The sequence below is a fragment of the Macaca thibetana genome, chromosome 15 (genome assembly GCF_024542745.1).
Source record: "Macaca thibetana thibetana isolate TM-01 chromosome 15, ASM2454274v1, whole genome shotgun sequence".
NCBI lineage: Eukaryota > Metazoa > Chordata > Mammalia > Primates > Cercopithecidae > Macaca > Macaca thibetana.
Genome location: NC_065592.1, coordinates 84,158,652 through 84,182,394, shown reverse-complemented (window position 1 = coordinate 84,182,394; position 23,743 = coordinate 84,158,652). Strand labels below are relative to the sequence as shown.

The following is a 23,743-nucleotide window of genomic DNA, read 5'->3' as shown; positions in this document are numbered from 1 at the left end:
CTGGAGTGCAGTGGCACCATCTTGGCTCACTGCAAGCTCCGCCTCCCGGGTTCGCGCCATTCTCCTGCCTCAGCCTCCGGAGTAGCTGGGACTACAGGCGCCCGCCACCGTGCCCGGCTAATTTTTTGTATTTTAGTAGAGACGGGGTTTCACCGTGTTAGCCAGGATGGTCTCGATCTACTGACCTCGTGATCCGCCCGCCTCGGCCTCCCAAAGTGCAGGGATTACAGGCGTGAGCCACCGCGCCCGGCCAAAAAAACACACATTTTAAAAAGAAAATCTTTTTTCTTTTTTTTTCCCAAACAACTACGGGGATTAAAAATATTTTTCTTTATGTAACATCATTAACATTCCTAATATACTTTGGATATTTGTCCCCTCCAAGTCTCATGTTGAAATTTGATCCTCAATTTTGGATCACGGGGGCAGATCTCTCATGAAGGGGCTTTGTGCCGCCCTCATGGGGGCAATAAGTAACTTTTCCCTCTGTTAGTTCCTCTGAGACATGATTTCTAAAGAGAGCCTGGCACCCTCCTTCCCTCCGTCTTGCTCCCTGTCACCTTTCACCATGAATGAAAACTGCCTGAGGTCCTCACCAGAAGCAGATGCTCGATGCCATGCTTCTTGTACAGCCTCTAGAAACATGAGCCAAATAAACCTCTTTTCTTTATAAATTACCCAGCCTTGGGTATTCTTTTGTAGCAACCCAAAACGAACTAAGACAATAGCTAACAAGATTAACAATAATTCCTTAAATCATCTGATTCCTTGTCCGTATTGAAATTTCTTCATTTGATCCCAAATGCGTCTTCCATTGATCCACTCAAATAAAGATCCAGTCAAATACTACATGTTGCACTTGATTCGTGGGCATTTTAAGTCTCTCGTGGTCTGAAACAGTCCCCTTCCTTGCTCTGGCCTTTAACTATTTTCCTCTTGTGACCAGCAAATAATCTGTGGTGACAGGGTGGGGAGGGTGTCAATACAAAGTTTGACTAAGGCTGAGTTTTTGTATATAACATGGGCTAATCATAAAAAAAAACTTATTTATTTATTTATTTATTTATTTATTTATTTATTTATTTATTTTTGAGACAGAGTCTCGCTCTGTCACCCAGGCTGGAGTGCAGTGGTGTGATCTCGGCTCACTGCAACCTCCACCTGCCAGGTTCTAGCGATTCTTGTGCCTCAGCCTCCCGAGTAGCCGGGATTACAGGCATGTGCCACCATGCCTGGCTAATTTTCTTTTTTGTGTTTTTAGTAGAGATGGGGTTTTGCCATGTTGGCCACGGTGGTCTCAAACTCCTGGCTTCAAGTAGTCCACACACCTTGGCCTCCCAAAGTGCTGGGATTACAGGCATGAGCCACTGCACCCAGTCAAAAAATGTTTTATTTAAAAGCCACCGATGTTTGTCTTTCCTAGAGCAGACTGAATATGAACATGGAAGTCAGCATTATTTTTATTATTTTCTCCAGCGGAATGACTTTAGCACTTTCAACTTGAGGTTAGCACGAGATATTACATCTAAATACTCCCGAAGGCAGAAGGGAGCAAGAGAAGAAAAGTCCTGTTAGGACCTAATAATCCTCTTGTTCCCCTCAAAATCCAAACCCCAAATCTAAATCGGTGATACTAACTTTTAAAAGCAAAGCTGCAAATAGGTGATGTGGGTCCCCTCTCCCTCCCCCGCTCCAAACAACTTGAGCCTTGTGTAAGCAGCTGTCAGACCTACCCCGGGGCAAGAAAGAGCATGCAGCAGGTCAGGACGGTATGTGACATGCTGGCACAAACACCCATGTCCCACCTCCGCCCTTTCCACCCTCCCTGCGTCAGCGCCCTGCAGCACATGCTGTGAGCAACTGTGCTGCTGACAGTGTTATTTCCTGTCACGAAATGAAATGTGTAAATGAAAGTACAAAAGAATGGAGGGATGACTGGTGGCCCTGTCACACTGGTGACACCTAGGGCCTGGCTGTAGGAAACATGTCTGGCTGACTGCCCCGCCTCCTCACGCCAGCGCTTTTCCCAGCCGGAGCAGCTCCATTGCTGAGTGAGGTACTGTCCAGGCTTGGAAGATTCTGCTCTTTTGGCCACTCCAGGTGTGGACCTCTCTTGTCTCCTGTTTTACATTTGTTTTTCAGTCTGTCACAGTTGAATCCCTTTAGCTGTTCACACTGTAGTGAGATTATGGGCCCATGGATCTCTGTGCTGGAAGGGACATCATTGGCACTAGCACCCACCCAACAATAGTGGAATGTCCTTGTCACTATTGCTTATATGCAGTTGCTGAAGTGGTTAAGAGCTAAGACACCCTTGGTTCAAATTCCTGGCACCTACTGGCTGTATAATCTTACACAAATTACTTAGTCGCTTTCAGTTTCCTCATCTGTAAAATGTGTGGATTGTCAGGATGAATATCTATCTGTAAAACATACACAGCCGTGCCTAGCTCATAGCAAGCATTCTGTAAGTGTTGCTATTTGCATGTACCTGCCCAATCTCTTCATAAACACATCCAGGGATGTGAAGCTCATGAAGCTACCTTTACAAGGAAGCAAGCTCATAGAACAAGACATTTAATCTTTGGTCAATTCCAACAATCAGATACAGCTCCTTAGAGTGTGTAATTATTATAGGGAAAGAAGGAAATGTGTTGCCAAAAATATACTGGGCCTTGTGGAAGATTTTTGGCTACCTTCTTGTAACCTTGTGGAATTACTTATTCCCATTTTATCGATTTGCATGTGGCAAAACTGAAGCACAGAGGATTTGGGAAATTTGTCCAGAGTCAAACAATGAGTAGATGGTTGAATCAGAATTTGAACTTGGCCTTATTAGAATCTAGTATCTTCAAATATTGGAAGATAGTAGTCATTTTCCAATTGAGAATAGCTTTTCAGAGTGGTTGGCACATAATAAGTTATCAAACGATAGATATTGTGATCTATTTGTTTTGTTTTTTGAGACAGGGTCTTGCTCTGTCACCCAGGCTGGAGTGTGGTGGCACTATCATGGCTTACTGTAGCCTCGACTTCCCAAGCTCAAGGGATCCTCCCACTTCAGCCTCCTGAGTAACTGGGACCCGGCATGTGCCACCACGCAAAGCAAATTTTTATATTTTTTTGTAGAGATGGGATTTTACCATGTTGCACAGTCAGGCTGGTTTTGAACTTCTGGTGACCTGCCTTGGCCTTCCAAAGTGTTAGGATTACAGGCGTGAGCCACCATGCCTGGCCATGATTGTTAGTTTCTATAATACTTTATACGTTGTCAAGGCCCTTTTGAACCTTCCCTTCCTGCATACAATATGCATTTGTTCAAACCGTCCATCAGATGCTTGGCTTAGTCTCTTCTTGGACATGGCTAGGATGGAGTGCTCCTGAGGCAGCCTGTTTCATTTTGGATAGCTCTTATAATTTCCTTTATTCATGTATTTACTCAACGAATATCTAATGAGAGCTGAGATCTCAGTGAGTCAAGCACTGAGCTATACACTGGGGATACAATGGGAAATGAAAACAGCAAATTCTTCAAAAGACTGAACCATATTTTGCATAGATTGATCTTCCACCTACTGCTATCACTTCTGCCCTCTGAAGCAACAGAAATAAAAGGTTAATTTCTGCTCCCCACAACAGCTCTTCATATATTTGAAGATGATTTTTCAGTTTCCTGTGTGACTAAGATTTTTTTTTCTCTCTCCAGGCTTTCCTTGTAACAGTAGTATTTTCTTTAATTTTCTTTAATACTGCAGATGATCCAAAGGTGATGAAAGAAAATAGGTCTTATTTACTTTCTCTGAGACTCTGTTTTCTTATTTGTGAAATGAGGATAATTATACCCAACAGATGATATTGTGTTACTCGTCTGAAACAGAGTAAACATGTCTGTGCATTAGTGTACATTAATGACAGTAAGTAGCTTTAATTGTATGCATACGTGTACTACGTATTCTTATAAATGGGTCAGATTGACTAATTTACTGCACAACCACTCTGTGAGGGTAGATAATGAATATTCTTATTTTACAGAGAAGACAATGAAAGTACAGAGAGGTTAAGTAACTTGTCCCAGAGCTGAGACTGGATCTGAGATAGCATGGCTTGAGAACACTGGTTGAAAGTCATTTTTATACTAGAAGGGGCTGAATGAGGGAGAAGAGTCAAGTGTTCAAAAGGTAAAAGGTAACTTAAAGTCTGAACTTGGAGTCTCATCTTTCACTGGTGGTATGTGTCAGCTACTATTTTAAATAATTACCTACAGTTTGAAATTCAGTCTCTCAGATTCACAGTCTGCATATCTGGCCTCAACTGGGGCTTCCTTCTTCCCTGTTCGCAGCACCCAGTCCGTGTAGCTCCTGCCTCCCATGTTCCGGCTCTCTGTAGATCCCAATGTACAGTTCCTGGCAGGGAATATTAGTATTTTTTTCTTGACACATCATTTGTTTGTTTCTTTCACCGCTTCAAGTTACAGCTTACAAACATATCTTTTCACTTAAGTGTGGTTTTCTTGGTATAGTTTGGTGTTTAGCTATTTACCACTCTAAATTTGTCTGTTAAACAGGGAAAGCATAGTTTCAACTCAAATCATAAACAAAAGGATAATTTTTTTTTTCTTTTTTCTTTTCTTTTTTGAAATGGAGTCTCTCTCTGTCACCCAGGCTGGAGTACAGTGGCACAATCTCGGCTCACTGCAGCCTCCACCTCCCAGGTTCAAGTGATTCTCCTGCTGCAGCCTCTGAGTTGCTGGGATTACAGGCACACGCCACAGTTCCTGGCTAATTTCTGTATTTTTAGTAGAGACAGGGTTTCACCATGTTGGCCAGGCTGGTCTCGAACTCCTGATCTCAAGTGATCCACCCACCTCAGCCACCCAAAGTGCTGGGATTACAGGTGTGAGCCACCATGCCCGGCTGATAACTTTCTTAATACATATAGAGCTTTTACAAACCAATGAGAAAAGGACAACAGCTATGCAGAAAAATAAGCAAAGAATATGAACAGATACATCATAGGTAAGGAACTACAAATGATTTTTGTAAATGTGAAGAGGCACCCTCAATTATTACTGGAGAAACACATGTTGAAATTATTATATCACTTTTTCCTATGACAAAGATAGACATTTGTCGATACTGATTTTTATATATGTATATACCTGGTTATATTTACTGCTGGTGAGGCAATAGGAACATATATATTGTCATATATTGCTCTTGGGAAAACACATTGGTATAACGTCTGTGGAAGACTGACAATCACCTATCAAAATCCTTTGTTTAGGTCAGAGTCTCTCGACTTTGGCTCTTGACATTTTGGACCAGATAGCCCTTCATCCTGTGCATTGAAGGATGTTTAGCAGCATGCTTTGCCTCTACCCACTAGATGCCAGCATCCCTCCCCCAGAGTGTGAAATTAAAATTGACTCTAGACATTGCTAAATATACTCTGGAGGACAAAATCACTTCCATTTAAGAAGATGGACTGGGGCCAGGCACAGTGACTCACACCTGTAATCCCAGCACTTCAGGAGGCCGAGGCGGGCAAATCACTTGAGGTCAGGAGTTTGAGACCAGTGTGGCCAACATGGTGAAACCCCGTCTCTACTAAAAATACAAAAATCAGCTGGGTGTGGTGGCTGGTGCCTGTAATCCCAGCTACTCGGAAGGCTGAGACAGGAGATTTGCTTCAACCTAGGAGGCAGAGGTTTCAGCGAGCCGAGATCGCGCCACTACACTCCAGCCTAGGTGACAGAACGAGACTACATTTCAAAAAAAAGAAGTCGGGTTGAGATTTTTTAGTGCTGCATACAAATCACTCCAAACTTAGTGGTTTTAAATAACCACTCTTTTGTTTGCTTATATTCCGAAATCTGCACGGGGCTCAGCTGAGCATGTCCTCTGCTGTTCTTGCCAGTGGTCGGACAAATGGCTGCATTTATTGGTGGGACAAGTGGGGCTAAACTCAGCTGGGATCTTGAGATGGCTGGCTCTTCTCTCTCTGGTGTCTCTGGTCCTCTTTTCCCACACATGGCCTCTCAGTATAGTAAAAATTGAATGCACAACGCTGTCTCCATGTGGTCTCTTCAGCAGGTTAGCTGGCTTTAACGTGACAACCCAGGGCTTCCAAGGACACAACAATGAAAGCTGTCTGGCCCTCTTAAAATCGTTGCTCATTTTTAACTAAGTGATTTTTCTGTGTTTCTGTGTAAAGTGAGGAGTCTGTCCGGAAAATTATTGGATCTTTATAACTTCTTTTGTTTTATTGTGGTGTCTGGATAAGGGTAGCTCAAGCAGAAATTATGCAAAAAGTCTGCCATTGACATCTGCTGGATCCACAGTGTGTTTCAGGCCTTGATTCCCTGGTCCTCAAACCTTAACCTGCCCTGATCCTTCCTTTTCTTTTTTCTTGAGACAGGGTCTTGCTCTGTCACCCAGGCTAGAGTGTGGTTGGTGCGATCATGGCCTCATTGCAGCCTCAACCTCTTGAGGATCAGGTGATCCTCCCACCTCAGCCTCTTGAGTAGCTGAGATTACAGGCATGTAACCCCACGCCTGGCTAATTTTTTGTATTTTTTTGTAGAAATCTCGCCATGTTGCCCAGGCTGGTTTCAAACTCGTGGGCTCAAGTCATCTGTCCACCTCTGCCTACCAGAATGCTAGGATTACGGGGATGAGCCCGCACCCTGCCAAGTCTCTCTTTTCTCATCATCATAACTTATCTCACTTTTTAAATTCCTGTCCTCAAGGTCAACATTCTTTAGATGTTAGCTTAACTATCACTTTCTTGGAGATGTCTTTCCTGACCACGTCACCGTAAATAAGCTTTTTCACAATACCGCTCCAACTGCTGTGCAAGTGCTTTTGAAACCCATGCTTACATCACCCTTCTGATGTTTCAGTGGCCAAAGCAAGTCACAAGGCCAAGTTCAGAGTCAATGTAGGAGAGGACCTTACTCGAATGTAAATATTGGGAAATGTGGCTTATGGAAGGCCATCGGTGTAGCTTCTATCCCACTTATTACTCATAATTTTATTTCCCTTATTACCATCGGTATAATCATGTGTTATTTTATTTTTTTCTTGGCTCACTGCAACCTCCACCTCCTGAGTTAAAGCGATTCTTCTCTCTCAACCTCCTGAGTAGCTGGGACTGCAGGCGTGTGCCACCATATCTGGCTAATTTTTTATTTTTAGTAGAGATGGGGTTTCACCATGTTGGCCACACTGGTCTCAAACTCCTGACCTCAAGTGATTCGCTCGCCTTGGCCTCCCAAAGTGCTGGGATTACAGGCGTGAGCCACCGCGCCCGGCCACGTTATTGTGTTATTGGTTTATTTGCCAGTTTCCTTTTATTAGGGGTACAAACCCCTACTAAAGTGTAGGGGCTTTGCTGTCTTATTCAGCTTCCAGAATCTATCAGCGTTTGTTACATAAGACAACAATAATTATTTGTTGAATAAATAATGGAGTTCTGAGTTTTCTAAGCTGTATTTAGCTCATCTACAAAAGACCCTGTGTTAAGACAATCATGGAAAGGGTGGACATTCCTTCCCTTCTTTTTAAAGCGCCATGTGTATTTTCACAATAGTTTTCTGAAAACAATGCCTCAATTTAATAATGTAGAAAGTTCTTCTATCCAAATGGACTATAAAATCAGATTTTTCTACTTTTGTCATGAATGGCATTTTTCCATTGTATTCTTGAAAACAAAAAGTAGTTAATGATTTTTGTTAGTTTGTTTACATTATTTCAAGTAATTTTGTTCCGGCTTTATTGAGGTATAATTGACAAAAGTGTGTTCAAGGATACAATGTGATGATTTGATATATTGTATACATTTTGAAATGATTACCACAATCAAATAATCAACATATTGTCATATATGTCATAATCCAGTAATCCTGTTTATCTTTCAAAATAGTCTCATGTTCATCCCTTACTTTTTAAAAATTTAGAGACTGGGTCTTGCTCTGTTGCCCAGGCTGCATTGCCATGGTGCTATCACAGCTCACTGCAACTTTGAACTCCTGGGCTCAGCCTCTCAAGTAGCTAGGACTACAGGTGTGCACCACCACACCTTGCTAATTTTTTATAGAGTCAGGGTCTCGCTTTGTTGCCCAGGCTGGTCTTGAACTCCTGGCCTCAAGTGATCCTTCTGTGTTGACCTCCCAAAGTGCTGGGATTACAGGTGTGAGCCACTGTGCCCAGCTCATGTTCATTTCTTTAGAGAGAAGTGTAGAAATACCTAAAAAAGATTTGTGGAATTAAGTTGGACTGATGATAACTTTTGACATGTTGTTAACTGTGTATTTTCAAATCCACGGTGAGCTCAAGTTTCCTAAAGAGCTCCTTTGTGATCCAGGTGGCCCGGAGGCTTCGCAGGGATTTATTTATTTTTTCTTGTACTTTAGTAAGTTTTTAATAATAACTATGAAAAATTTAGAGAGCTTTGATATAATATGCTTTGGGGGAATTTTGACAGCTATGTATTTATGCAAGTAAGGTACTCCTAATCTTGCTTTTCCTTTCTGATTATGCGCCTTTGAAGGTTACACAGGGTCCTTAGTCTTTCTAGGCAGAACAGGTTTATACTTCTTTGCTGGTTGCCTGGAAGGAACAGGAAGGAAGAGATAAAACCCCAGGGATAATGCATGATTTTAGGATGTTGGTATTATTTCAAATTAAAGTCTATATTCATAACCAGCTTTCTCAATTCTTATACAAATTCAAACTCTTCTGGTACATATCCATATGTGAATATAATGAAAATACACTACATTTCTTGTGTGTATTTCTTCAGTTTACACAGATCATGTAATCCCCATCCAGCAAATTTATAAGATATTAGTGGTAATACTGCATATATTGTAGATATGCTATGAGCAAATCTTTTTTTTTTTTCCAGACAGTCTCGCTCTGTCACCCAGGCTGGAGGACAGTGGCACCATCATGGTGCACTGAAACCTTGAACTCTGGGCTCAAGCAGTTCTCCCACATCACCCTCCTGAATACCTGGGACTACAGGCACGCACCAACACATTTGACCCAGAAAAATCTGTTTTTTTTTTTTGTTTTTTTGTTTTTTTTTTTGAGACAGAATTTCACTCTTGTTGCCCAGGCTGAAGTGCAATGGCATGATCTCGGCTCACTGTAACGTCCGCCTCCCAGGTTCAAGTGATTCTCCTGCCCCAGCCTCCTGAGTAGCTGGGTTACAGGTGTATGCCACTACGCTCAGCTAATTTTTGTATTTTTAGCAGAGATGGGGTTTCACCGTGTTGGCCAGGCTGATCTTGAACTCCTGACCTCAGGTGATCCACTGGCCTTGGCCTCCCAAAGTGCTGGGATTACAGGTGTGAGCCACCACACCTGACCTCAACACAGGAAATCTTAATCTACAATAAGTACAGAAGCAACTTCATTCTAGCTAAGTGACTTCAGGCAACTCATTTCTCTTTTCAGAGACAGTGTCCTCAATTGTGACATGAGAATGAGGGAAATGTTTTTGGGTCTAGGTGCCAGCAGCGAAGTACAACCACTTATATAAAGATGGCTACAAAGGCCCCCCCACCCCCCCCAAAATACCAAGTGTATATAACTTACTATGCAACAGTGAAATTTGTGCCAATTTTGAAGATGTTAGATGGGAATCAGGATGGGACATCACTTTTTTCCAGAAAGTGAAAGTCATGTTTTTGAATGAGTAAAACAAAAGTTTAATTCCCATCGATTTAATAGAAATTAAAATAAAATAATCACATGTTTTTCCCTTCTCTGAAAAGACTGCATCAGCAGTTTGGCTATACTGGATCAGAATTGCTTACATCATAATTTAAAGCAAGTGTCCAGAGAGTTTGACAGGAAACATGCAGTCTTCATTGCGAGCCTATGAAGTGTGAGAATGAGGCTGGTTAGATGGAAACAAATAAAGAAAGCACAGGTGGTTTTGTAGACATGCAGCTGTTACCACAGCAAAGAAAGGTCACACTAACATTCTGTAATATTATTGCACTGGGTCAACGGGGGAAAATTCTTCTAAGACTTTTAATTAAGGTTTGGATGGCAAACAGTGTATCAACACCTTACTAGTGAGGCATTAGTCACCTGGAGAATCATTTCTACACCCACACACTGAGTGCAAAAAGAGCAAATATGAACAGAAAAACATGATTTAAAGACGACCTAGGCAGGGCGTGATGGCTCACCCCTGTAATCCTAACCCTTTGAGAGGCTGAGGCAGGTGGATCACTTGAGATCAGGCATTGGAGACCAGCCTGGGCAACATGGTGAAACCCCATCTCTACTAAAAATACAAAAAAATAGCTGGGCATGGTGGCAGGTGCCTGTAATCCCAGCTTATTTGGGAGGCTGAGGCATGAGAATCACTTGAACCCGGGAGGCAGAGGTTGCAGTGAGCTGAGGGCATGCCATTGAACTCCAGCCTGGGCAACAAGAGTGAAATTCTGTCTCAAAAAAAAAAAAAAAAAAATTAGCCAGGTGTGGTGGTGCACACCTGTTGCCCCAGCTACTTGGGAGGCTGAGGTAGGAGGATCAAGCCATAGTCCCAACTACTAGGGAGACTAGGGTGGGAGGATCACTTGAGCCTGGGAGGTTGAAGCTGCAGTGAGCTGTGATTGTGCCACTGCACTCTAGCCTGGGTGACAGAGCAAGATCCTGTCTCAAAAACAAAACAAAACAAAACAATACAAAACGCTATCTGTTCAGACCCTCATAGAATGAAACACAGTTTGAAGGAATTAATTTCTAATAGCCTGGGGGAAAACAGAAAGGGGAAGAATGGGGATGGTGAAGTGAGGTTCTGTCTTAGTTTGGAGCTGGAGAGTGCAAAGCAAGCAGAGACCTGGAGGTGTGGAACACAGAGGTGCACAGACTCTTTCCATATCACGGTGTTTGGTCCCCTCCTCTCTCCTAAATCCTCCGCTGACTCTTTTGTTGCCTGCTCCGGGCAGTCGCTCATCAAACACTGTGCTAGGCCCCGAGGATTTGAAGTTGAATAAGACTGTATCTTCAATCTCTAAATCTTCAGGTGCCCAGTCTACCAGCTGCAGGGAAGTAGGCAGGATGGGAAGGGCTGCAGTTAAAACCCACTAAATAACTGCAATGCAGTGTGGTCAGGGTTGTGGCAGGTGTGTGTATGGAGCCATCAGAGCTGAGGGGAGGCCATGACGACTGGCCTTGGAATGTTTCACAGAGAAGGTGAATGTGTGTGTGTGTGTGTGTGTGTATATATATATATATACACACATATATACACGTTAGGGACATTGACCCCCCCCCACACCCAGCCAGCTTCCATGGATGGATGCGGGGGGCCAGTGCCCTTAGCCCTCATGTTGTCTAAGCATCCACAGACATTCAATATAGGGAGATGCAATGACATGTGTGGTGAGGGCCACCAGGGTACAGAAAGGAGAGACCTGGCATTTGTTTGGAGTGTGGCTGCTGTTTTTCACCATTAAAAAGAAAGTTCCAGGTTCTTTTAGGTCGTGCTTATTGTATTTATCTCATGGCCTTCACCTATGACCTGGACCCCAAGAGCTCTCCGTTTCTTATCTCCACCTAAAGTCATTGCAAGTGTAACCTAATAGAACATTCCAATTTGCCCTTGCTACTTAGGAGGCTGAGGTGGGAGTATCACTTGAACTGAGGAGTTTGAGCCCACCTTGGGCAACATAGTGAGACCCTATCTCCCCTTGTCCCCCCAAATTTACAATTTAGCCAATCAAGGAAGGTAAAGAAGAGATGACAGGAGGCACCAATAACATAATGCGCTGAGCATTTATGAGAAGTGCAGTGAAGCCCCTTACAGCATTGCCATATTTAATTCTTATAATAACTGCATGGGCTAGGTACTACTATTATTCCCTTTTGAAATGAAAAATGGAGGCACCTCAGAAAGGCTGAGCATTTGGTTGTACTAGTGAGCTAAGGCACGTGATCCGACTAAAGAGTCTCAAGTCTTAGCCAGTGTATTATCCTGTGTGAATGCACAGTTACAACCAGGAAAAAATGCAAAACGTGGGCATCCCACTCACTCTGGGGCTTTCTTTCCTTATTTGGAAGGAGTAGCACAATGGTGAGGATGTCACGTACATGTAAGTGGGTGTGTTAGTCTGTTCTCGCATTGACAAAAGAGGTTTAGTTGACCTCGGTTCTGCAGGCTTACAGAAAGTATGACGCTGGCATCTGCTCAGCTTCTGAGGAGGCCTCAGGAAACTTACAATCATGCAGGGGAGGGAGGGTGGGGGCAAAGCGGGAGCAAGAGAGTGAGCAGGGAGGTGCCACACTTTTAAACAACCAGAACTCTCGAGAACTCACTCACTATCCCATGGACAGTACCAAGAGGATGATACTAAACCATACATGAGCAATCTGCCTCCATGATCCAGTCACCTCCTGTTGGTGAGGTCAGACCCCACCTCCAACACTGGGGATTACAATTCAGCATGAAATTTGGGTGGGGACACAGATCCACACAAGGTCCATGAGTGACATGGAGATGCACTGCCCAGATTTGCTTGCAAAGAAGGACTTGCTGCCCAGCTCTGGGTGCTGTCAGCAGCTGGCCCTTTTGGAGACTACCTCAGCTGCAGGGTCGCCTTGACCAAGGTCATGTCACTTCCCAGGATGGATGACATCCAATGACTGATTCAGGAGGGTATCTAATGGTCTAGTCATTTAGGCTCAATAATTCCAATGGGCCATGTCTCAGATCCCCCAGTGGGATCAATGAAGATTGTTGGGTGTACACTGCAGCCCAGCTTCTCCCTTTGCCCATGCTGCTTCCTGCCCATTCCCCACAGGTGAAAACATCCTGTCACTGTCTCAGAGCCTGTTTCCCTGAGAACTCAATCTGTGACATCAGTCCCATTGATCAGAGAAGTCTGTGTCTTACTTTGTTGGTTTCCTTCATAGCTTCCGTTCACATCAGTTTCCTTTGATTTTTTTTTTTTTTTCGAGATGGAGTCTCGCTCTGTCACCCAGGCTGGAGTGCAATGGTGAGGTCTCGGCTCACTTCAACCTCCACCTCCCAGGTTCAAGCAATTCTCCTGCCTCAGCCTCCCAAGTAGCTGGGACTACAGGTGTGTGCCACCCCGCTCGGCTAATTTTTGTATTTTTAGTAGAGGTGGGGTTTCACCACACTGGCCAGGCTGGTCTTGAACTCCTGACCTCAGGTGATCTGCCTGCCTCGGCCTCCCAAAATGCTGGGATTACAGGCTTGAGCCACCGCGCCCAGCCTGTCCTTTGATTTTTTATGTTCCAGATAAATATCTAATTTATACAATTCTCAAAGATAGGCCACACAGAGCTTCAATCCCCCTACCCTTTTTTCTAGTTAATAGACTATTTTTTAGAGCAGTTTTAGGTTCACAACAAAATTGAGCAACATGTATAAAGAGATCCCCTATACCCCTGCTCCCCACTAGCCCGCCTCACTATCAATCAACATCCATTTCCCTTGGTTTGGGCAATAAATATAGATTGTGGAAAAAATAGGCCCTTTTTAAAACCAAAAATTTTATTAGACTAATGTACATAAATTTTTAATTGCTTTTTTTGGTTTGTTTGTTTGAGACGGAGTCTTGCTCTGTCGCCCAGGCTGGAGTGCAGTGGAGCGATCTCGGCTCACTGCAAGCTTCGCCTCCCGGGTTCAAGCCATTCTCTTGCCTCAGCCTCCTGAGTAGCTGGGTTACAGGCGTGTGCCACAACGTCCAGCTAATTTTTTGTATTTTTTAGTAGAGACGGGGTTTCACCGTGTTAGCCAGGATGGTCTCAATGGCCTTGTAATCTGCCTACCTCAGCCTCCCAAAGTGCTGGGATTACAGGTGTGAGCCACCGCACCTGGTCTAATTGCTATTTTTAACATTTGAGTGGTATGCAGACTTGATTCCAAAAAGTTCTTATTGTGTGGTCTTGGGCAGACCCTTTAAATTTTCAAGTCCTACTGTCCCATCTTTAAAACGGAAATAATAATTATTGGGAGGATTTAATTAGACAACATATCCCATAACATATCCTAACGCCAAACAAAGTGCCTAGCACTTGATAAGGATTCAAAACATTGATATTTGTAATATAAAGTTGGCCTAGCACAGGCCTCCTATGCTGCAACATATCACCCAAAGTCGGTGTGACTTACAACTGAAGTTTATTCTTTCACACTTCTGGAAGCAGAAGACCGAGCTCAGTTTCACTGGGCCAAAATCAAGGTGTCAGCAGGACCTTGCTCCCTTCAGAGGTTCTAGGGGAGAATCCTTGCCTCTGTGCTGGTATTCTTGGACTTGCGGAGGCATCACTTCAATCTCTGCCTCCACAGTTGCCAGCCCTCCTCTGTGTGTGCTAACCACCCCCCTTCCCCATATAAGAGTACATGTGACTGCAGTTAGGACCTGTCTTGATCATCCAGAATAATCTCCACAACTCAAGAAGACCCTTAATTGAATCACATATGCGAAGGCCCTGTTTCTGTTTATATAAGGGAATATGCACAAGTTCCAGGATTTAGAATCTGTTATCTTTGGGGAGGGAACATTTTTCAGCCTAGCACATGGGGTGACACAGTTTCTGTCTTTATTAAGCACAGTCCTCAACATTTCAACTTTGGACCATGAAAACAGTCTTTTGTCCCTTCCAGCTTGTCATTCAAAACCATCTTCCTTATTTTAAAAACCTTTCCTCCCTCTCTCTCCCAGAAGGGACAGTGGCTCCCAAAGGCAGCTGAGTGAAGTTTCTGTAAGATCTCAGCCCTAGCCGGTGTTGCTGTTTTGGAGGCATCTTTCCAAGGCTTTAATTAATTAGAGGATGCACTCTAGCCCTGTTTCCCAAACTTACATATTCTAGATACCTCTGATTCAGTAGATTGGGCCATGTCTGGCAATCCAATGTTTTCTCAGTGCCCCAGGGGATTCTTGTCATTAGCCAAGATTTGGAAACGGTAATTCCTTATACGAAGTCCTGAACTAATACCCTTGAAATAGGGGATTTCCCCTTCACTGCCGGGTGTGTTACAGTTACACGACTGAGTTTGTCGAGGGAGAAGGAATGAACAACCCTGAAAACTAAACTATCCTACCTGTACAGTATTCACTGAAAGAGTTTCCTGGAGGGAAAACTTCCAATTCCCAATTAAATCGAGGATGACCACGGCCCGGATTTGGCAGTCCTGCCGCTGTCACCAGCTCGGGACCTCGTGGGTCTGAGTGATCCAGCCCGGGCCGCGCCCTCACTCAGAGCCAAGGCTGTGAGAGCAGCTCCAGCGAGGGGGCGGGGTGGCGGCAGCAGGGCTGCTTCAGGGCCGGTGCCGGTGTCCTCAGAGCGGCGTTTTGGCACTGGGGTGGGCCGGGGCGTGGCTTTCGGCGCCACCTCTGCAAGCGGCCACCCCTCCAGAGTGGCGCGGGCAGGGGGCGTGGGAAGACCTAAGTATATTTATTCCGGCCTGCGAGCGGGATGCTGGGGCTGCTCCAAGGGACCAGAAGAGCTGCCCTGTGTCCCAGAGCAGGCTGGTTCTTCTGACAGCGCTGAGAACCTGGTGCTCGCGTCTGGCCAGGTGGGGGCTGTGACTGGACTCTCAGAACACTTGTGGGAATGTGGAAATCTCTTTACCGGTGATAGGGCTCAGAGTCTGACTCAGCCGAGGATCGATGGGGTGCAGTCACGCTCAGCCGGGGACTTTGGGGGCGCCGTGTCAGGCTCAACCAGGGAGTGACAGGCGCAGTACCAGCCTCATCTGGGGGTGCTGGAGGCACTGTCTCCTGTTCCGCCAGGCGGGTATGCCCGCCCAGGAAGGGAAGGAGCCTGCCGCCTCAGCGGGGTGCGCTGGCTGGGGCCCTCTCCCGCCGGCAGTGCGTTCGGGCGCTGTTCCAGCGCGCGGCAGCGAGTGGCGCTGAGCCTCTGCTTTAGTAGCTCGCGGGGAGCGGGGCCGGCGGGAGGGGCCCGGAGGGGTCACCGCCTCCTCTGATGGCAGGCTCCTCCTCTCCCTCCGCCTCCCTCGCTCTCCACTGCCCGCCCGCCCCACCAATCCACAGTTCCCGGCCCAGCCGAGCCGGGCTGCTTGTCTGGCCGGCGGAGGCTGAGCGCGACCCTAGGGAGCCGCAGCGCCCGGCGACCAGGGACAAGAGCGACTCCTGGGACCCCACTCCGTCCCGCGCCGCCGCCTCCTCCCCTGTTGTCGCGTGGACTCTCAGGCCCGCGCCGCCCGGGCCACGATTCTCCTCCTCTTCCTCCCGGAGGGGAAGGAGCAGAGAAAGCCGAGCGGCGGCTCCGGGAGAGAGCGAGCCGAGGCCCCAGCCTCCGAGGCTCGGGGCAGGCGGAGGAGGAGGCGGAGGCGGAGGGAAGTGCGCGTCACTCTCGGGAGGAGAGTATTTCACCTCCAGGCAGAGGCTGCGGCTGCCAGTTGCGTACGAGCGGCAGCTGTGGGCTCCGGCAATCGAGTGGCTTCCTGGCCATGGAGAGGAGATCTGGACCCGAGGACGCCAGGGGCTCCTCTCCGTCTCCTTGGACCGCTGTGTAGGCACCTGAGTTAACGGACGCTAAGCGGGGTAGGGGAAGGTAAGAAGCGACTCGCTCACCCGCTCCCTGCTCCGCCTCGTTTGCTGCCCTAGGGGGCCACTGCGGGAGCGCGGACCCGGGTCTCGCCCACCTTTTCTGCTCCCGGCGGCCTGGCCGGCTTCGGCGTTGGGCATTTCTACCCAAAAGGGAAACGTCCTCCCGCCCTTCCCCCGTGCGCCTCGTTTCCCGGTTTCATCTCTGGATTAGGATTGACCCGACTCCCCAGGAGTCAGTCCCTCTCTTTAAGAAAGGGTCCTCGGGAACGGTGTCTCGATTTCTTTCCCTCCCCTCTCTCTTTTCATTACATTTACGGGGAAGGGAACAATGGACCTTTCAAAGTCGGTGCGAACAGCATTAAACTTTCTGGAGAGGGATGGGGTGAGGGGATAAACCCCACAGGAAGCCGACTACAGTGAAAGGTTGGTGGAATGTGCTTTGCAGTCCGGGTTCAGTGCGCGCGCGCTTGTGCGTTTGGGGTGATCTTTGTCTCCTTACAATTCCCCTGGGTTGGTGGGTCCTCCGCCCACCGCCCCCGCCTCTCTTTCTGTTAGCTGAGGTAAGGTGAGGCTTTAAAATCGCTTACAGCTTCCTTTAAATCTGGGGAATAGCCTTAGCCCTGGACCCTATTCTCAGCTTTTCTCTGCAGAGTTGGGAGATTCTGGTAAAGGAGGGGGGCCCACTCTGAGGACCTAGAGTGCTGCTGTTAATAGCACTAGTGGCTACACCCTTGGCGATAAAACCAAGGTCCTGAATTCCCTGGATGCTCTCTGCTGAGGGTTGATGAGTGTCACTAGACCTCGCCCTGGAGCGGAAACAGCTCACTTACATTCTCCGCAGAAGGTTAGGAAAACAGACTTTGATATATATCTCCTTTTATCAGCAGTTGGGGTTAAGGATAGACTGCCTAATAATTTTTAAAACTTCCATTGTGCACATGAGCTACTCACTGCCTTGAGTTCCCTCCCCTTGATTCAGTGTGACAGAGTGATGCGCTGCTGCACAGTTGCGTGTGTTCAGATGTGCTGCTCTTCCCGGTAAAAAGTGGGAAGAATTTAGAGAGAGGGGAAAGCGTAGAGGCTTCACCTGAACTCAGCGAGGCCTGACTCCCCAGAGCAGCCAGGCAAATCTGTTGGAAATGGCTCAGTGTTAAAAAACACATTTAAAATGGTTAGCCTTATCTTTTTTTGGTTGGCTAGAATGGAGCTACTGTTTATTTGACCCTTGAAGGACGCTTGTTCTTTTCAGAATTGGTCTGGGTATCATACTGTGGTTGTGTGTCTTTGATTACCTGTACAAAAGGTTCTTTTTAGTTTGCATTTCTGGGCAAAACAGAAGAATGTGCAGTAGGCACGTCCTCTGCTTAGTAAACATTGGGTAGCACTTGAGAGTGCTTTCTTCTTCACACTGAAATGACTCCCCCCAGCTTCTGTGTACCTGCATTAGAGGATCAGTTTGGGTGGAACTGGAAATATATCTTCTGGCTTTCTGTTCAGTCCTCCTGACTCTGTTTTGTCTGATGTATGTGTGCTTAAAGGCTCAGAAAACTAAGATTAGAAGTGAATTCTGAGTCATCACCTGTTCTTTTAAACCTGTGAATGAGATAGTGAGCCGAGGACTGGCCTGTGTGTGGACAGGGAAATAGAATCTGTAAATTCTTACATGGTGCTTATCTGGGTATTCTGTGTCACAGTTAATTATTTGAGTAGTCACCTTCCTTGATCTAGTCTGTAACCAGTGACTTTCTAGAAGTGTCAGATTCGTAACAGGAAACCAGAATGGGGCAACACTTCAGCCATGGTCTAATAGGCCTAATCAATGCTGTCCTCAAACTGCTATCAAGAAAAGACAAACTGGAGGGTAATGTAGTCTTGTGGGCCATTATCTTGAAGTTGACAGGGTACTACTTACAGCTACATGCTTTGGGCGTTTCTGAAATTGAGAAAGACAAACCACATTTTAGAAAGAGGAAACTTAGGCCAGGCACGGTGGCTCACGCCTGTAATCCCAGCACTTTGGGAGGCCGAGGCAGGTGGATCACCTGAGGTCAGGAGTTCTAGACCAGCCTGACCAACATGGTGAAACCCTGTCTCTACTAAAAATACAAAAAAATTAGCCAGGCGGGGTGGCGCACGCCTGTAATCCCAGATACTTGGGAGGCTGAGGAAGGAGAATCGCTTGCACCTGGAGGTGGAGCTTGCAGTGAGTCGAGATGGTGCCACTGCACTCCAACCTGGGGCGACAGGACCGAGACTCCATCTAAAAAAAAAAAAAAGAAAAAGGAAAGAAAGCAAAGAAGAAACTTAATAATCACTACCAAATTCATGGTCTTAGACTCACATGGAGTGCTGTATGTAAATGTGTGTATTGTAATGTGTGCTCTAAAATACGTATGAGCATTGCATCATTCACCTACCCACCATTCGTTCAGCTAGCACTTATTAATCACCCATTGTGGTCCAGACCCTCTGGAAGCAATAGCAACACCTGCTTTGTGGAGCATTCATGTTGGCAAAGAGAAGGAGTTAAAGTGGTTGCAACCAGGGAGGCCACAGGGATTGAAGATACCTATGTCGTTTGAAACTAGAGAGATGACAGTCTCTGCTATTGAAGAAATGAGCCTAGTCAGGGACATAAGGAAATGAACAATCAGAAGATCCAATAAGTGCACGTCTGGGAGAATTATGCATAGCATGCTCTAAGAAGCCAGAGAAGGAACAGATTGGGGGTGGGGGAGCAATTTTGTGAGAAATACAATTTATTAAATCAGACAGAATAGTAGGGACTGAAAACTAGTGTCAGAAGTGTTATCTTAAAATAGTGAAGATTGGAGGACTTGAAGTCAGACTTGGCTTTAAAACAAGGCTCTGACAGTTGCTAAACATTTGCTGTTGGGCAAATCCCCTGATCCTTCCACGTTGTTTCTTCACCTGAAAAAGGAGTTTTAAAATGCTTTATGGGAATGTTTTAGGGATTACATTTGAGTAAGTTTGCTATGTATTAATATATGATAAAGTACTATACAAGCTAATGCTGTCTGGTATCAAAAGGTACTTTCAAAAGTTTTTTAACGCTCTGCATAGATATAAATCATAGCTTAATCAATCAGGTCTCAGCTACAGATTTTCATTATATTGGCCCTTTCCAGAATGATCTGAATCCCATCTTGAAAGCAAGTCTTTACACTTTTAAGCTAGCTACTGTCGTATGGTATTGCTCTCTTGTCCAGACTTCTTCCCATCCCAGCCACAGGAAATCTTTTCATTTCGTTTGGATTGTGAGCATTAGTTAGAAGAATGGGCTGTCTAGTACAGTACATCAATTGAAAGGGTCTTGTCTGGTTTTGTACGGTGACATCCATTCTCCTCTCTGCCTCCCAAGCCACGCTAGCCCTTCTGCTTTCCTCTCTCTCAACATGATGAATATGGAAAAGGAAAAAAAAAAAAAAAAAAAAAAAAGAAAAGCTATGCATCTGCCTTTTTGAGAGTATGAAAATCCCCGTTACTAGTTTTCTCCATTTGTAAAGAGGTATAATTTTCAGCTAGATTGTTAAAGTCTATTCTCTCAATGGCAGCAGCTGCTGTCTAGGCGAAACTTGAATCTGTAAGCAATACTCGCTTTAGTTCTCCACTTGAAATGAACTTAAGCCCATCTGACATTTTAATAAATTGCCTTTGATAGAAATCCAAACTCAGATATTTAAAACTATCAAGTGAACTGTGCCCTTTTGCCAGGGGAGGGGTGCGGAGGGGGATAATGAATGTAAATCAGTTTTCTGGACACTGCTACATATGTTGAATCTTAGCATGTAGCTTGAAGGGACCTTAAAGATAATATTAAAACAAGGAAGTTGGGACCCAGAGAGGCTAAATAATTAGGTAAGGTCATATAGTAAATTAACAGCCAAGCAGGGACGACAACTCCTTTGTCCCTGTTTCCAGTCAGTACTTTTTGTTTTTTTCTCTTTCTCAGATATATTATTTTATTCCTGTTTGGCTTTGTTAGCAATTTAATTAGTTTAATGGTCAGATATTTTGCATTTGGGCTTTGAAACTCATTGCACTCAGGTTTAAGGCAGACACTATGTGTGTTTTTTCATTTCCTACTACTTACACATGATGGTGGGGTGATGTTACTTGTAACAAATTTCTGTGAAATAAGGAACTAAGTGTAAAAATAACATTAGTTTTACTTGTATTTTCTATAAACAGGATGAAGATTTAAAGTACTGTAGATGTGCACATAAGAAGCAAGTTTCTGGAAACCCTGTTCAGATTTGAGTTGTGAATCAGAATAAAAGCATACTAGAATATGTTTGCATGTTCTTTTTTTTCTTCTTCAAAACTTATGGCTGTAGGTCCTGTTTGCTTGTTCTTTTGTTTTCCTGGTACTTGCTTTGGGAAGACTTTAATGTTGGTTGTCAGGAACTATGTTCAGCAACTATTTTATTGCATTCCTAGGATGTGCAAGGCACTGTACTGGTTGCTGTGAGCAATACAAAGATAAATGAAGCATAGGGTTTTTATTAAAATGTCTTTAAAAATAAGTGAAACAGACTCATAAACTATGTATGTCTTAAAACACAGAATTGCTGTCTCCCAACAAATCAGTCCTTTGATCTATCAGGCAAATCCGCTTTGAAACTGTTATTATTAGGCCAACCTAGTAACCAGATTTGTAACAAGGCATTTATTTTCATTACATGGTGATGAGTGATAAACCATTTTACCTTTGTCATATCAAGGGTCCATTGTAGTTTGAACAAGAAGTTCCACAATATTTGATAAGAATTTTATGTTATGGAAAGTTTGCTCGGTAGAGAATGTGGCACTCTTAACCCTAATATTTTTTAATAAGGCTTTACCACTGGTTAGAAGTGTCATTAGGATGTTGTTCCCTGAAAAAGTTGAAATTTAAGACAATCCATATTGACCCCATGAGAAAAGAATTGACCTCTGACTGAGTTTCATGTAAGTGTCTTAAAACGTATGAATATCTGCCACAAATTTAATGTCATGGTCAGGTCAGATTAAGTCCCCCTCCAGTGTGAAATTGTTATCGATTTAGGGGCTCTTACTTAATTATTGGTGTGCTCTTTGGAGACTGCAAGCCTTCTGTTGTCCTAATGGTCTGCGTAGTGGTGATTCACTTCCCTGAAGAATGAGTCGTTTTTTCGCATACAATAAAGTTTGGAAAGTTAATTATTAACATTTTAGGAATGGGAAAGATTTAGTTTAACACAGGAACATATGCCTGATTCCCGTTTCGGGAGGAATTAGAAAAATGAGTTCTTGAGTTTTTCTCTTTTTTTAAGTTATGGTTTGAAAAAACATATAACATTAAAAAATTATATTTTTTTGAGACAGGGGTCTCACTCAGGGGTCACCCAGGATGGAGTGCATTGGTGTGATCACAGCTCACTGCAGCCTCTATCTCCCGGGCTCAAGCTATCTTTCCACGTCTCAGCCTTCTGAGTAGCTGGGACTACAGGCATGCACCACCATGCCCAGCTAATCTTTATATATATATATATTTTTTGTAGAGACAGGATTTCACCATGTTGCCCAGGGTGGTCTTGAACTCCTGGCCTCAGTCTCCCAAAGGGATTACAGGTGTGAGCCACTGCACCCGTACTAACATTGCTTTTTAATGCCACCAGTGCTACCACTATAAAATCAACTTTATATGGGGATTTGAAAAATATGATACTTGAGCTGAGCTTGGCCGACTCTGAGGTTGGCTTTAACCTTCAAGTGTTTCTTCTTGCCTCCTGTTAGTGCTTGCGGCACTTGGGCTTGTCATATAGCCCCTGTTTGCCTGTTGTGCTGCTGCTAACCAGTTTTTTGTTTGTTTGTTTGTTTGTTTGGCGATGGGGCTGGTGTGGGGTCTTAGGTTACCTAGGCTGGAGTGCAGTGGCTCTATAGTAGTCCTAGCACACTATAGCCTTGAACTCCTGGGCTCAAGCCATCCAACTGCCTCAGCCTCTAAGTAGATGGGACTACAGGTGCACATCATTGTGCCCCTCTTCCTAGCCACAGTGTATCCCTATTCAGCTAAGTGAAGTCCAGCCGCCACTCTAGTGCTGAGTAATTACTTGTTCATTAGAAATTCTGCCTTTTGACTCTGTAGCACCCTTGAGTCTTGAGGAACGTAGAAGAAACTGTTGAGAATGGGTAATATGGTCCTTTTGTGTGGCCTAGGTTTCACATGCCCTAGGACGAGAGGGACTATGACTGTTTTGTATTCTGGCCTGGAACTCACCTGCAGGTGACACCCTTTCAAAGAATATGAAAGACTTCTGTACTCTGTCACCCTCCCCCACCCCCATACTTTTTAGTCACTATGGGGCAATGTGTTGTCATTTTAATGGCGGAGTTCAGTGGCAGACTTTAGCTTACACATGCAGAATAAGAAAGAGATTAGTAATTGTCTGATGGTGCACATTTGGGTGAGTAAATTTGCCGGGGTTTTAGAAAATTAAACTCTATTCCATTCATAGGGATTTGATAAACTCAAGCAATCACCTCCTCAGCCCACTTTCTTTGCCTCAACGTTCAGTTTAATTACCTGTTTACTTGTGTTGTCTCCCTACTCTTTCTCCCCCCAAATGCTGGGCTGTGAGCTTCTTGAAAGTATGAACCATGTTTATTATTATTATTATTTTTTTTTGTACTATTGGCTCTCCAGTGTCTGGCAGAGTCCTTTTCTCATAAGAGATGCTCAAAACTGAACTTGTTCCCTGTTTGAAAAGGCTTTATTCCAAGTGGTTAAAGTTATATTAAAAATAGGCTATGTGTTACAGTTGAAAGAAATAGTACACTTGGGTTCTGGTCCTGGCCCTGCCATTGACAGAAACTTTGCTATGACGCTGGATTGAACAGCCCTGGATTATTTCAGTCTGGGCATCTCATTATTCATCTGAAATATTTCTAGTGTGAAAGGCACATCAAAACATACTCCTTCTGTTTCCTATTGTCATTGCATTTTGGTATCTGTAAGTCACTAGATCATGAACTTCGGCGGGTCTTTGCTTGTTTTTCAAACACATCCCTGTTGTCTTTTCATTTTTCCCACCTTTCAACATTTTACAAACATAACTTTCTTGGCTTTTTCTTCTTGAGGAGTGTTTTAATGCATTGTCTATGGCCCTCTGCAGATCATGCAGCCCACAGGCAGTT

At 44.7% G+C, this 23,743-nt stretch overlaps 2 protein-coding genes across 3 annotated transcripts in view; one reads left to right on the top strand and one right to left on the bottom strand.

Moving 5' to 3' along the window:
- Positions 1-23,743, bottom strand: part of C15H9orf85 (chromosome 15 C9orf85 homolog) — an 867,064-nt gene that overhangs the window by 201,584 nt on the left and 641,737 nt on the right. The window lies entirely within an intron of this gene.
- The window catches only part of CEMIP2 (cell migration inducing hyaluronidase 2), an 87,254-nt gene continuing 78,985 nt past the window's right edge, over positions 15,475-23,743 (top strand). Inside the window, exon 1 of one of the 2 annotated variants that reach the window (XM_050760905.1) lies at positions 15,475-15,567. The gene's annotated coding sequence lies outside the window, so the exon portion shown is untranslated. Of the gene's footprint in view, positions 15,568-16,049; positions 16,569-23,743 lie in introns of those variants that run through there. The other variant, XM_050760904.1, reaches the window with a different exon arrangement.